General features: G+C 40.0%; 1 non-coding gene across 1 annotated transcript; it reads left to right on the forward strand.

Annotated features, from left to right (window-relative positions):
* Positions 1-2,614: 2,614 nt before the first annotated feature.
* LOC130959298 (small nucleolar RNA R71) lies at positions 2,615-2,722 on the forward strand. The gene has a single exon (XR_009078390.1). It is a non-coding gene; the product is annotated as a small nucleolar RNA R71 (small nucleolar RNA).
* Positions 2,723-14,668: the final 11,946 nt, after the last annotated feature.

Here is a 14,668-nt window from a genome sequence, read left to right on the forward strand (position 1 = left end):
TGGAAGCTTTTGCTTTCCCTTTCCTCTTTCTAGAGGTTTCTCCGGCCTTGGATGCCATAATGGTTATGGAAAAACGAAAAAGCAACGCTTTTACCACACCAAACTTAAAATGTTTGCTCGTCCTCGAGCAAAAGAAGAAAGAAGAGAGTAGAAGAAGAAGAAATGAGGAAGAGGGAGATGGTGGCGTATTCGGCCAAAGAGGGGGAGAAGTGTTGTTTAGGTTGTGTGAAAATGAAGGGGTTAAGAAGGGTTTATATAGGAGAGAGGGGAGATGAGGTTCGGCCATTATGGGTGGGTTTGGGAGGGAAAGTGGTTTGAATTTGAAGGGTGAGGTAGGTGGGGTTTTATGAAGGATGGATGTGAGTGGTGAAGAGAAAGATGGGGTTTGATAGGTGAAGGGTTTTTGGGGAAGAGGTAATGAGGTGATTGGTGAATGGGGGAAGAAGAGAGAGAGTGGTGGTGGGGTCCTGTGGGGTCCACAGATCCTGTGGTGTCAAGGAAAAGTCATCCCTGCACCAAATGGCATCAAAATTCACGTTTTGAGCCATTGCTGGCGTTAAACGCCGGGCTGGTGCCCATTCCTGGCGTTTAACGCCAGGTTCTTGCCCTTTTCTGGCGTTTAACGCCAGTCTGGTGCCCTTTTCTGGCGTTAAACGCCCAGAATGGTGCCAGACTGGGCGTTAAACGCCCAACTGCTAGGCTTACTGGCGTTTGAACGCCAGCAGCATCTTCCTCCAGGGTGTGCTGTTTTTCTTCCTGTTTTTCATTCTGTTTTTGCTTTTTCAATGGATTTTGTGACTTCTTATGATCATCAACCTACAAAATAAAATAAAATAACAAAAGAAAATATATAAAATATAACATTGGGTTGCCTCCCAACAAGCGCTTCTTTAATGTCAGTAGCTTGACAGAGGGCTCTCATGGAGCCTCACAGATACTCAGAGCAATGTTGGAACCTCCCAACACCAAACTTAGAGTTTGAATGTGGGGGTTCAACACCAAACTTAGAGTTTGGTTGTGGCCTCCCAACACCAAACTTAGAGTTTGACTGTGGGGGCTCTGTTTGTCTCTAATTTGAGAGAAGCTCTTCATGCTCCTTCTCCATGATGACAGAGGGATATCCTTGAGCCTTAAACACAAAGGATTCTTCATTCACTTGAATGATCAGTTCACCTCCATCAACATCAATCACAGCCTTTGCTGTGGCTAGGAAGGGTCTGCCAAGGATGATGGATTCATCCATGCACTTCCCAGTCTCTAGGACTATGAAATCAGTAGGGATGTAATGGTCTTCAACCTTTACCAAAACATTCTCTACAAGTCCATGAGCTTGTTTTCTTGAGTTGTCTGCCATCTCTAGTGAGATTCTTGCAGCTTGTACCTCAAAGATCCCTAGCTTCTCCATTACAGAGAGAGGCATAAGGTTTACACTTGACCCTAAGTCACACAGGGCCTTCTTGAAGGTCATGGTGCCTATGGTACAAGGTATGGAAAACTTTCCAGGGTCTTGTCTTTTTTGAGGTAATTTCTGCCTAGACAAGTCATCCAGTTCTTTGGTGAGCAAAGGAGGTTCATTCTCCCAAGTCTCATTTCCAAATAACTTGTCATTTAGCTTCATGATTGCTCCAAGGTATTTAGCAACTTGCTCTTCAGTGACATACTCATCCTCTTCAGAGGAAGAATACTCATCAGAGCTCATGAAAGGCAGAAGTAAGTCCAATGGAATCTCTATGGTCTCATTTTGAGCCTCAGATTCCCATGGTTCCTCATTGGGGAACTCATTGGAGATCAGTGCACGCCCATTGAGATCTTCCTCAGTGGCGTCCACTGCTTCTTCCTCCTCTCCAAATTCGACCATGTTTATGGCTTTGCACTCTCCTTTTGGATTTTCTTCTGTGTTGCTTGGGAGAGTACTTGGAGGGAGTTCAGTAACTTTCTTGCTCAGCTGTCCCACTTGTGCCTCCAAATTCCGAATGGAGGACCTTGTTTCAGTCATGAAACTTTGAGTGGTTTTAATTAGATCAGAGACCATGGTTGCTAAGTCAGAGGGATTCTGCTTAGGATTCTCTGTCTGTTGCTGAGAAGATGACGGAAAAGGTTTGCCATTGTTAAACCTGTTTCTTCCACCATTATTATTGAAACCTTGTTGAGGTCTCTCTTGATTCTTCCATGAGAGATTGGGGTGATTTCTCCATGAAGAATTATAGGTGTTTCCATAGGGTTCTCCTAGGTAATTCACCTCTTCCATTGAAGGGTTCTCGGGATCATAAGCTTCTTCCTCAGATGAAGCATCCTTAGTACTGCTTGGTGCATTTTGCATTCCAGACAGACTTTGAGAAATCAAATTGACTTGTTGAGTCAATATTTTGTTCTGAGCCAAAATGGCGTTCAGAGTGTCAATCTCAAGAACTCCTTTCTTCTGATTAGTCCCATTGTTCACAGGATTCCTTTCAGAAGTGTACATGAATTGGTTATTTGCAACCATTTCAATTAGTTCTTGAGCCTCTGTAGGCGTCTTCTTCAGATGAAGAGATCCTCCAGCAGAGCTATCCAAAGACATCTTGGATAGTTCAGAGAGACCATTATAGAAAATACCTATGATGCTCCATTCAGAAAGCATATCAGATGGACATTTTCTGATTAATTGTTTGTATCTTTCCCAAGCTTCATAGAGGGATTCTCCATCCTTCTGTCTGAAGGTTTGGACTTCCACTCTAAGCTTACTCCATCTTTGTGGTGGAAAGAACTTTGCCAAGAAGGCATTGACTAGCTTTTCCCAAGAGTCCAGGCTTTCTTTAGGTTGAGAGTCCAACCATATTCTAGCTCTGTCTCTTACAGCAAAAGGGAATAGCATCAGTCTATAGACCTCAGGGTCTACCCCATTAGTCTTGACTGTGTCACAGATTTGCAAGAATTCAGCTAAGAACTGATGAGGATCTTCCATTGGAAGTCCATGAAACTTGCAATTCTGTTGCATTAGAGAAACTAATTGAGGCTTAAGCTCAAAGTTGTTTGCTCCAATGGCAGGGATAGAGATGCTTCTCCCATAGAAGTCGGGAGTAGGTGCAGTAAAGTCACCCAGCACCTTCCTTGCATTGTTGGCATTGTTGTTGTTTTCGGCTGCCATGAGTTCTTCTTCTTTGAAGAATTCGGTCAGGTCCTCTGAAGAGAGTTGTGCTTTGGCTTCTCTTAGCTTTCTCTTCAAGGTCCTTTCGGGTTCAGGGTCAGCTTCAACAAGAATGCCTTTGTCTCTGCTCCTGCTCATATGAAAGAGAAGAGAACAAGAAAATGTGGAATCCTCTATGTCACAGTATAGAGATTCCTTGAGGTGTCAGAGGAAAAGAGAAATAGAAAGAAGAAGGAGAAGAAGAATTCGAACTTTAATTAGATAAGGTTCGAATTGTGCATTGAGAAGGAGTGGTACTCCATAAATAGAAGGATGTGGGAAGAAGGGAAGAAGATTTTCGAAAATTCAATTAAAAAGATTTTGAAAACATTTGAAAAACACTTAATTGATTTTCGAAAATAAAAGTGGAAAAGAAATCAAGTGATTTTTGAAAAAGATTTTGAAATTAGAAGTTAAAAAGATTTGATTGAAAACTTATTTTGAAAAAGATGTGATTGAGAAAATATGATCGAAAAGATATGATTTGAAAACAATTTTAAAAAGATATGATTTGAAAAACATTTTAAAAAGATTTGATTTTAAAAATTGATGACTTGCCTAACAAGAAAAGATATGATTCAAACATTAAACCTTCCTCAACAGAAAAGGCAACATACTTGAAATTTTGAATCAAATCATTAATTGTTAGTAAGTATCTTTGAAAAAGGAAAGAAATTAATTTTGAAAGCATTTGATTGAAAAGATATGATTTGAAAAAGATTTGATTTTGAAAAACTTTGAAAACTTGAAAAAAAAATTGATTTGAAAACAAAATCTTCCCCCTTTAGCCATCCTGGCGTTAAACGCCCAGAATGGTATCCATTATGGCGTTTAACGCCCAAAATGCACCCTTTTTGGGCGTTAAACGCCCAACCAGGTACCCTGGCTGGCGTTTAAACGCCAGTCTGTCTTCTTCACTGGGCATTTTTGAATGCCCAGCTTTTTCTGTATAATTCCTCTGCAGTATGTTCTGAATCTTCAATTCTCTGTATTATTGACTTGAAAAGACACAAATTAAAAATATTTTTGGATTTTTAATAATGAGGAATAATCAAAATGCAACTAAAATCAAATAACAATGCATACAAGACACCAAACTTATCAGTTTGTATACTACTGACACTAATGAGAATGCATATGAAACACAAAGATACTTAAGTCAATAGAATTCAAAGATCAAAACAAGGAAATCATCAAGAACATCTTGAAGATCACTTAAGATATATGCATGCAACAAAAACATGCAATTGACACCAAACTTAAGATGAGACTCTAGACTCAAACAAGAAACATCAAATATTTTTGATTTTTATGATTTTTGTGAATTTTTTTGTGTTTTTCGAAAATTAAGTGAAAATATCAAAATTCTTAATGAGAATTCCAGGAATCAGTGCAATGCTAGTCTAAGACTCCGGTCCAGGAATTAGACATGGCTTCACAGCCAGCCAAGCTTTCAAAGAAAGCTTCGGTCCAAAACACTAGACATGGCCAAAGGCCAGCCAAGCCTTAGCAGATCACTGCTCCAAAAGCAAGATCAACAAGCTCTTGCGATGATAAGTTGAAACCTCGGTCCAATTAAATTAGACATGGCTTCACAGCCAGCCAGATTTCAACAAATCATCATGAAACTCTAGAATTCATCTTCAAGAATTTCGAAAAAAATAAATGCCTAATCTAAGCAACAAGATGAACCGTCAGTTGTCCATACACAAGAACAATCCCCGGCAACGGCGCCAAAAACTTGGTGCACGAAATTGTGATCAATACTTTTCAAAACATAAACAATCCCTAGTAATGGCTCCAAAGACTTGGTGCTCAATACCATGGCATAAACACAACTTCGCACAACTAACCAGCAAGTGCACTGGGTCGTCCAAGTAATAAACCTTACGCGAGTAAGGGTCGATCCCACGGAGATTGGTGGTATGAAGTAAGCTATGGTCCCCTTGTAAATCTCAGTCAGGCAGACTCAAATGGGTATAGTGGTAAACGAATAAAGTAATAAGATAAAGATAGAGATACTTATGCATATCATTGGTGAGAGCTTCAGATAAGCGTATGAAGATGCCTTCCCTTCCGTCTCTCGGCTTTCCTACTGCCTTCATCCAATCCTTCTTACTCCTTTCCATGGCAAGCTTGTGTAGGGTTTCACCGTTGTCAGTGGCTACCTCCCATCCTCTCAGTGAAAATACGTCCCTGATGCTCTGTCACAGCATAGGCTAATCATCTGTCGGTTCTCGGTCCAGCCGGAATAGAATCCAGTGATTCTTTTGCGTCTGTCACTAACGCCCCGCCTTTCGGAGTTTGAAGCACGTCACAGTCATTCAATCATTGAATCCTACTCAAAATACCACAGACAAGGTTAGACCTTCCGGATTCTCTTGAATGCCGCCATCAGTTCTTGCCTATACCACGAAGACTCTGATCTCACGGAATGGCTGGCTCGTTTGTCAGGCGAGCACTCGGTTGTCAGGCGATCAACCATGCATCATGCAATCAGAAATCCAAGAGATAAACACTAGGGCCTCGAATGCTTGTAGAACAAGAATGGTTGTCAGTCACCTTGTTCATAGGTGAGAATGATGATGAGTGTCACGGATCATCACATTCATCAAGTTGAAGAACAAGTGATATCTTGGACAAAGAACAAGCGGAATTGAATAGAAGAACAATAGTAATTGCATTAATACTCGAGGTACAGCAGAGCTCCACACCTTAATCTATGGTGTGTAGAAACTCCACCGTTGAAAATACATAAGAACAAGGTCTAGGCATGGCCGAATGGCCAGCCTCCCAAAGTGATCTAAGATAGCATAAAATTAGAAGATAGCTACCAAGATGATCTAAGAACTAGATGTCCCAAGATGAAAAATACAATAGTAAAAGGTCCTACTTATAGGGAACTAGTAGCTTAAGAATTACAAAGATGAGTAAATGACATAAAAATCCACTTCCGGGCCCACTTGGTGTGTGCTTGGGCTGAGCAATGAAGCATTTTCGTGTAGAGACTCTTCTTGGAGTTAAACGCCAGCTTTTATGCCAGTTTGGGCGTTTAACTCCCATTTAGGTGCCAGTTCCGGCGTTTAACGCTGGAATTTCTGTAGGTGACTTTGAACGCCGGTTTGGGCCATCAAATCTTGGGCAAAGTATGGACTATCATATATTGCTGGAAAGCCCAGGATGTCTACTTTCCAACGCCGTTGAGAGCGCGCCAATTGGGCTTCTGTAGCTCCAAACAATCCACTTCGAGTGCAGGGAGGTCAGAATCCAACAGCATCTGCAGTCCTTTTGAGTCTCTGGATCAGATTTTAGCTCAGATCCCTCAATTTCAGCCAGAAAATACCTGAAATCACAGAAAAACACACAAACTCATAGTAAAGTCCAGAAAAGTGAATTTTAACTAAAAACTAATAAAAATATAATAAAAACTAACTAAAAGATACTAAAAACATACTAAAAACAATGCCAAAAAGCGTATAAATTATCCGCTCATCAGTCGTCCAAGTAAAAAAACCTTACGCGAGTAAGGGTCGATCCCACGGAGATTGCCGGCTTGAAGCAAGCTATAGTCATCTTGTAAATCTTAGTCAGGCGGATTCAATTGGTTGGGAGTTTTGATAATTGAAAGATAAATAAAACATAAATTAAAAAAAAGATACTTATGTATTTCATAGGTGGAAATTTTAGATAAGCGTTTGGAGATGCTTTGTTGCTTCTGAACCTCTGCTTTCCTATTGTCTTCATCCAATCATGCATGCTCCCTTCCATGGCAAGCTCTATGATCCTCTTAGTAAAAATGGTCCAGCTACAGTTTCTGTATGGCTAATCAACTGTCGGATTTCTCGTCTCGAATGAAAAATACCAGGCACAGCTACCGCACGGCGAATCATCTGTCGGTTCTCACTTGTATCGGAATAGGATCTCTCTATCCTTTTGTACACTGTCACTACGCCCAATATTTGTGAGATTGAAGCTCGTCACAGTCATCCCGTCCCAAATCCTACTCGGAATACCACAGACAAGGTTTAGACTTTCCGGATCTCAAGAATGCTGCCAATTGGTTCTAGCTTATACCACGAAGGTTCTGATCTCACGGATTCGAATGCTCTGTTGTCAGGAGAGGAAAGTCAGATCCTTGGATCAGAGACCCAAGAGAATATACTGCAGCTGTCGTCCAATGACTACGTTGAACATCATGTAGACCACTTGTGGTTGTCAGGCACGCAGATCTTCACTAAGCAAGTAATGAAGATAGTGGGTGATTGTCACGGATCACCCCTTCATTCTGACTTAACTGAATTAAGTACGAGAATATATCTTGAAGAAGAAGTAAGCGTGAATTGAAAGAAAAACAATAGTACTTGCTTTAATTCATGAAGAACAGCAAAGCTCCGCACCTTAATCTATGAGGTGTAGAAACTTCACCGTTGGAAAATACATAAGAGAGAAAGGTCTAGGCATGGCCGAATGGCCAGCCTCCCTTACAGTGATCAAAAGATCAAAAGATAATCCAAAGATATCATAGTCTAAAGATAAAGAAACAATAGGAGAATGTACTATTTATATTAAACTAGTAACTTAGGTTTACAGAAAATAAGTAACTAACTGCAGATAGTGCAGAAATCCACTTCCCGGGCTCACTTGGTGTGTGCTTGGGCTGAGCATTGAGCTTTATACATGCATAGGCCTTTTCTAGAGTTAAACGCCAGCTTGGATGCCAGTTTAGGCGTTTAACTCCAGTTCTGGTAGCTTCAGAAAATCCACTTCGAGTGCAGAAGGGTCAGAATCCAACAGCATCTGCAGTCCTTTCTTAGCCTCTGAATCATACTTTTGCTCAGGTACCTCAATTTCATCCAAAAAATACCTAAAATTACAGAAAAATACACAAACTCATAGTAAAGTCTAGAAATGTGATTTTTGTATAAAAACTAATAAAAATATAATAAAAAGTAACTAAAACATACTAAAAACTACCTAAAAACAATGCCAAAAAGCACATAAATTATCCGCTCATCAATTATCAATCATTATGATCATGAGTACATCCTTACTCTTTATTGTTCCTTGAAATTTGGGAATGTCAGCACCTCAAAAGAACTAGAACCCGGATGATGTTATGAACTAGCACTCCTATTAAGTCTCGATTGATCCTTGAATTCCTTTCGTTGAACTTAGAGAGAACTTTTTTGTTGCAACTCTAAATGCTCTGTCTCAAGACAACTCTTTATAGTGAGCGTTCGATCGATAATCTCGGACCAGTTGGTCTAAGTTACTGGGTGATAAAGCATCCCGCGAATCCAGTTACACAAGCCTCTCCTTGACATGCTTGCACTACAAGCATATAACTGAGATTTTGATCTCAAACATCGATGTTGAGAGCCTTTTTGGACTGCTAAATGTCTTGTCTCAAAGGTGGCTTGTGTAGTGGATTTTCAATCGATAATTCTAGACCAGTTGGTCGAAGTTGTCGGGTATTGGAGCACCCCTTGGATCTAATCACCCAAGCCGTTCTTGGACAATAAAAACCATAGACACATATTTAGGTCTCAGTCATTGATTCTCAGAGCTTTGCAACTTAGCTTTTTTTTATCTTATCCTCATTATTTTTTTTCTTTTTCTTGCTATATCTTTTTCTCTCTTTTTCTTGTTTTTCTTTTCAATTCTTTTGGTTCAAAGTTCAACCTCTTGCCCATTTGTGGAGATTTCATATCACTTCTCCAAATTCTTGTTTCTCAAGAATTAACATTCTTTTTGTTTAAGAAACTTCACATATTATTGCAATCATAATCATAAGTATAAATACCACCACATGCAATGTAACATGACAATAGTAAAATAAACTCATCTTCTAACATTAAACAACACTTTTTCTCTTTTTTTATTACTATTTGAGGACAGTACATAAGATATTATTTGAAATTAAAAAAGTAAAACTAAAATGAACTAAAAACTAAAGGAAACAGAAACTAAGAGCCATGCACTATACAATAAGTACTAGAAAACAGGAAACAGAAAGTAACATAAGCATAACAAAAACGGAAATAGGATGAAAAGAATTCAACTACCTCAGTTATAAAAGTGGCCATCTCTCTCCTGAGGCTGTGCTCCATATGGTCCTCTCAGACGCCCTATCTCTCGTCTCACTTGGCAAAACTCGTGGCGCTGACTCTTTTGCTCAGCCATAGTCTGATGGAGGAGGACTCCGTGGCTATCTTGAGTGACCCTCATCTGCTCAAGTGAGGATGTCAGTTGTTGCTCGTACTCTTGATGTAATGACCCAACTCCCAGTATGCCATGGTCATACAAGAAGCTAAGTGTTACTAACTTGTCCTTCTTAATTATTAACTATTATTTAACATATGAGCTTGTTCCTTGTTAGAAAGTTTCCAATTTTACGAGTAACTTTTTTTTAACTTATATCGATGCGAGCGAGGGAGTCAAATAAATAAGCACACACTGATAGATATAATAAGGAAGCATAAAGAAACATATATAACATAGCTAATAATATACATCATGTACACTATAACAAAACATATAGCGTTCACAAAAGATCAAGTCAGTTTACATCCTCGTCATCCTACGTAGCTAATATATGCACGACACTCCTAGGGCCTGGCCCATACAAAAAGCCACTAAACTGGCGCCCAGGAAAGCCTAACTACTCTACAGCTCCTAGCTCTCGGGTGTACTAACACAAATGAGAGACTACCTACAGATAATGTCAGATTAGAGTGTAATCAAAAGAATGCACCCACTACTGTCAGACTATATCTACACATGTCTGTTAGGAAGATCGTTATGAGGCTCGCCCATCTCCTCATTCTATTCTATCTCTATCTCTGGATCTCCTCCTCCTCATCTACAGCTACAGCCATACCCTCAGAACCACCAGAAGCACTATTATCACTATGTACAAAACCATTCGCGAGCACAGGTCCGTTCGCATATATAGGAGCTATCCCATTGCCCAACAGTCACGAGTTTGAAGCTCGTCACAGTCAACACATCCCAGATCCTACTCAGAATACCACAGACAAGGTTTACACTTTTCAGATCTCAAGAATGCTGCCAATTGATTCTAGCTTATACCACGAAGGTTCTAACATCACGGATTCGAATGCTGTGTTGTCAGGAGAGGTGATTCAGATCCGTGAGTCAGAGAGTAAAGAGAGTATACTCCAGCTATCATCCAATGACTACATTGAACATCATGTAGACCACTTTGTGGTTGTCAGGCACGCGGATCTTGGCTAAGCGAGTAACGAAGATTGGGTGATTGTCATGGGTCACCCCTTAATTCTGACTTAACTGAATTAAGTACGAGAGTATATCTTGGAGGAGAAGTAGGCGTGAATTGAATAAAAAAACAATAATTCTTGCATTAGTACTCAAGGAACAGCAGAGCTTCTCACCTTAATCTATGAGGTGTAGAAACTCTATCGTTGGAAAATACATAAGAACAAGGACTAGGCATGGCCGAATGGCCAGCCTCTCCAATGGCATAATACAATCGAAATAGGGTTCAAAGACCTGATCAAAGGATCGAAAAGTGGTCTAAAGATATGAATACAATAGTAAAAAGTGCTATTTATACTTAACTAGTAAACTAGGTTTATAGAAAATGTGTAGATAGTGCAGAAATCCACTTTCGGGGCCCACTTATTGTGTTTGGGCTGAGCAATGAAGCATTCACGTGCATAGGCTCTTCTTGGAGTTCAAACACCAGTTTTGGTGCCAGTTTGGATGTTTAACTCCAGCTTTGGTGCCAGTTCTGGCGTTTTACGCCAGAAAATGGTCTCTAATGGGCATTTGGACGCCAGTTTGGGCTATCAAATCTCAGGCAAAGTATGAACTATTATACATTGCTTGAAAGCCCAAGATGTCTACCTTCCAACGCAATTCAGAGCGCACCAATTGGGTTTCTATAGCTTCAGAAAGTCCACTTCGAGTGCAGAGAGGTCAAAAATAACAACATCTGCAGTCCTTTCTCAGCCTCTGAATCAGATTTTTGCTCAGTTCCCTCAATTTTAGCCAGAAAATACCTGAAATCACAGAAAAACACACAAACTCATAGTAAAGTCCAAAATGTGAATTTTGCATAAAAACTAATAAAAATATACTAAAAAGTAACTAAAACATACTAAAAACTACCTAAAAATAATGCCAAAAAGCGTATAAATTATCCGTTCATCACAACACCAAACTTAAATTGTTGCTTGTCCCCAAGCAAATAAAAATAAAATAGGATAAAAAGAAGAGAATATACAATAAATCCCAAAATATCAATGAAGCTTACTTCTAATTAGATGAACGGGACTAGTAGCTTTTTGCTTCTGAACAGTTTTGGCATCTCACTTTATCCTTTGAAGTTCAGAATGATTGGCATCTATAGGAACTCAGAATTTAGATAGTGTTATTGATTCTCCTAGTTCAGTATGATGATTCTTGAACACAGCTACTTTATGAGTCTTGGCCGTGACCCTAAGCATCTTGTTTTCCAGTATTACCACCGAATACATAAATGCCACAGACACATAACTAGGTGAACCTTTTCAGATTGTGACTCAGCTTTTCTAGAGTCCCCAGTTAGAGGTGTCCAGAGTTCTTAAGTACACTCTTTTTGCTTTGGATCACAACTTTAACCACCCAGTCTCAAGCTTTTCACTTGGACCTTCATGACACAAGCACATGGTTAGGGACAGCTTGATTTAGCCGCTTAGGCCAGGATTTTATTCCTTTGGGCACTCCTATCCACTGATGCTCAAAGCCTTGGATCCTCTTTATCCTTGGATTTTGGTTTAAAGGGCTATTGGCTTTTTCTGCTTGCTTTTTCTTTTTCTTTCTCTTTTTTTTCATCATTTTTTTGCCATTTTTTTGCAAGATTTTTCTTTTTCACAGCTTTTTCTTGCTTCAAGAATCAATTTTATGATTTTTTAGATTATCAATAACATTTCTCCTTTTTCATTATTCTTTCAAGAGTCAATAATTTTAACATTCATAAACTTCACTATCAAAAATATGCACTATTCAAGCATTCATTCAGAAAACAAAAATTATTGCCACCACATCAAAATAATTAAAGTAATTTCAAGATAAAATTCAAAATTCATGTACTTCTTGTTCTTTTGTAATTAGGAACATTTTTCATTTAAGAAAGGTGAAGGATTCATAGGACATTCATAGCTTCAAGGCATAGACACTAAACACTAATGATCATGTAATAAAGGCACAAACATAGACAAAACATAAAGCATAGGAAACCAAAAAACAGAAAAATAAGAACAAGGAAATAAAAGAACGGGTCCACCTTAGTGATGGCGGCTAGTTCTTCCTCTTGAAGATCCTACGGAGTGCTTAAGCTCCTCAATATCTCTTCCTTGCCTTTGTTGCTCCTCCCTCATGGCTCTTTGGTCCTCTCTTATTTCATGGAGGATAATGGAGTGCTCTTGGTGCTCCACCCTTAGTTGTTCTATATTGGAACTCAAATCCCTTAAAGAGATGTTGAGTTGCTCCTAATAGTTGTGTGGAGGAAAATGCATCCCTTGAGGCATCTCAGGGATTTCTTGATGAGGGACTTCCTCATGTACTTGTTGAGGTCCGTGAATGGGCTCTCTTGTTTGCTCCATCTTCTTTTTAGTGATGGGCTTGTCCTCTTCAATGAGGATGTCTTCCTCTATGACAATTCTGACTAAATTGCACAGGTGACAGATGAGATGAGGAAAGGCTAAGCTTGCCAAAGTGGAGGGCTTGTCAGCCACCTTGTATAGTTCTAGAGGTATGATCTTATGAACTTCCACTTCCTCTCTGATCATGATACTATGGATCATAATAGCCCGATCCACAGTTACTTCGGATCGGTTGCTAATAGGAATGATAGAGCGTTGGATGAACTCCAACCATCCTCTAGCCACAAGCTTAAGGTCTGGCCTTCTTAGTTGAATCGGCTTGCCTTTGGAATCTCTCTTCCATTGAGCTCCTTCCACACAGATGTCCTTGAGGACTTGGTCCAACCTTTGATCAAAATTGACTCTTCTAGTGAAAGGATGAGAATCTCCTCTCATGATTGGAAAGTTGAACGCCAATCTCACATTTTCTAGACTAAAATCTAAGTATTTCCCTCGGACCATTGTGAGCCAATTCTTCGGGTCCGGGTTCATACTTTGATTATGGTTCTTAGTGATTCATGCATTAGCATAGAACTCTTGAACCATTAAGATTTTGACTTGTTGAATGGGATTGGTGAGAGCTTCCCATCCTCTTCTCCTAATCTCATGTCGGATCTCCGGATATTTGCTCCTTTTGAGCTTGAAGGGGACCTCAGGGATCACCTTCTTCTTGACCACAACTTCATAGAAGTAGTCTTGATAGACCTTTGAGATGAACATTTTCATCTTCCATGACTTAGAGGTGGAAGCAATTGCCTTCCCTTTCCTCTTTCTTGAGGTTTCTTCGGCCTTAGGTGCCATTAGTGGTTATGGAAAATTAAAAAGCAAGGCTTTTTCCACACCAAACTTAAGAGGTTTGCTCGTCCTCGAGCAAAAGAAGAAAGAAGAGAGTAGAAGAAGAAGAAGAAAATTTTCACTTGGAGGCTTGAGAGGGTTCGGCCAAGGGGGGTTTTGAGTGTAAGGTGTGAAAATGAAGGAGTAAGGAGGGGTATTTTTAGGGTAAGAGAGGGAGTTGGTTCGTGTGAGAAGGGGTGGATTTGGAAGGGAAATGGTTTGAATTTGAGTGGGTGGGGGTAGGTGGGGTTTTATGATGGGTTTTTGGGAATTAGAGGATGGATGTGAGTGGTGAAGAGAATATGGGGAAGAGGTTAAGATTTGATAGGTGAGTGGTGTTTTGGGTAGAGTGTTATAGAGAGGTGTGAAGAGGAGAGAGAGTGAGGTGGGGTAGGTGAGGATCATATGGGGTCCACAGATCCTGAAGTGTCAAGAATTTCTCATCCCTGCACCTTTCTGGCGTTCAAACGCCCTCTGTGTGGCCTTTCTGGCGTTAAACGCCAGTCTGCTGCCCTTTACTAGCATTTAAACGCCAGTCTGTTGCCTTTTCTGGCATTTAAACGCCAGTCTGCCTACTAGTTCTAGCGTTTAACACCCAGAATGGTGCCAGGCTGGGCATTTAAACGCCCATTTTTTACCCTTACTGGCGTTTAAACGCCAGTTTGCCTACCAGTTCTGGTGTTTAACGCCCAAAATGGTGCCAGGCTCGGCGTTAAATGCCCATTTTGGTATCCTTACTGGCGTTCAAACGCCAGTAAGCTCGTCCTCCAGGGTGTGCTATTTTTTATTTTGCTTTATTTTTTGCAGTTGTTTTTGTGACTCCACATGATTATTGTCCTAAAAAAGACATAATAACAATGGAAAATAAAATGAAAGAGTAATTAATATAGATAAATAAAATTGGTTTGCCTCCAAACAAGCGCTTCTTTAATGTCAATAGCTTGACAGGAAGCTCTTACAGAGCTTCACAGGTGCTCAGAGCATGATTGTGGCCTCCCAA

Source organism: Arachis stenosperma, chromosome 10 (genome assembly GCF_014773155.1).
Source record: "Arachis stenosperma cultivar V10309 chromosome 10, arast.V10309.gnm1.PFL2, whole genome shotgun sequence".
Lineage (NCBI taxonomy): Eukaryota > Viridiplantae > Streptophyta > Magnoliopsida > Fabales > Fabaceae > Arachis > Arachis stenosperma.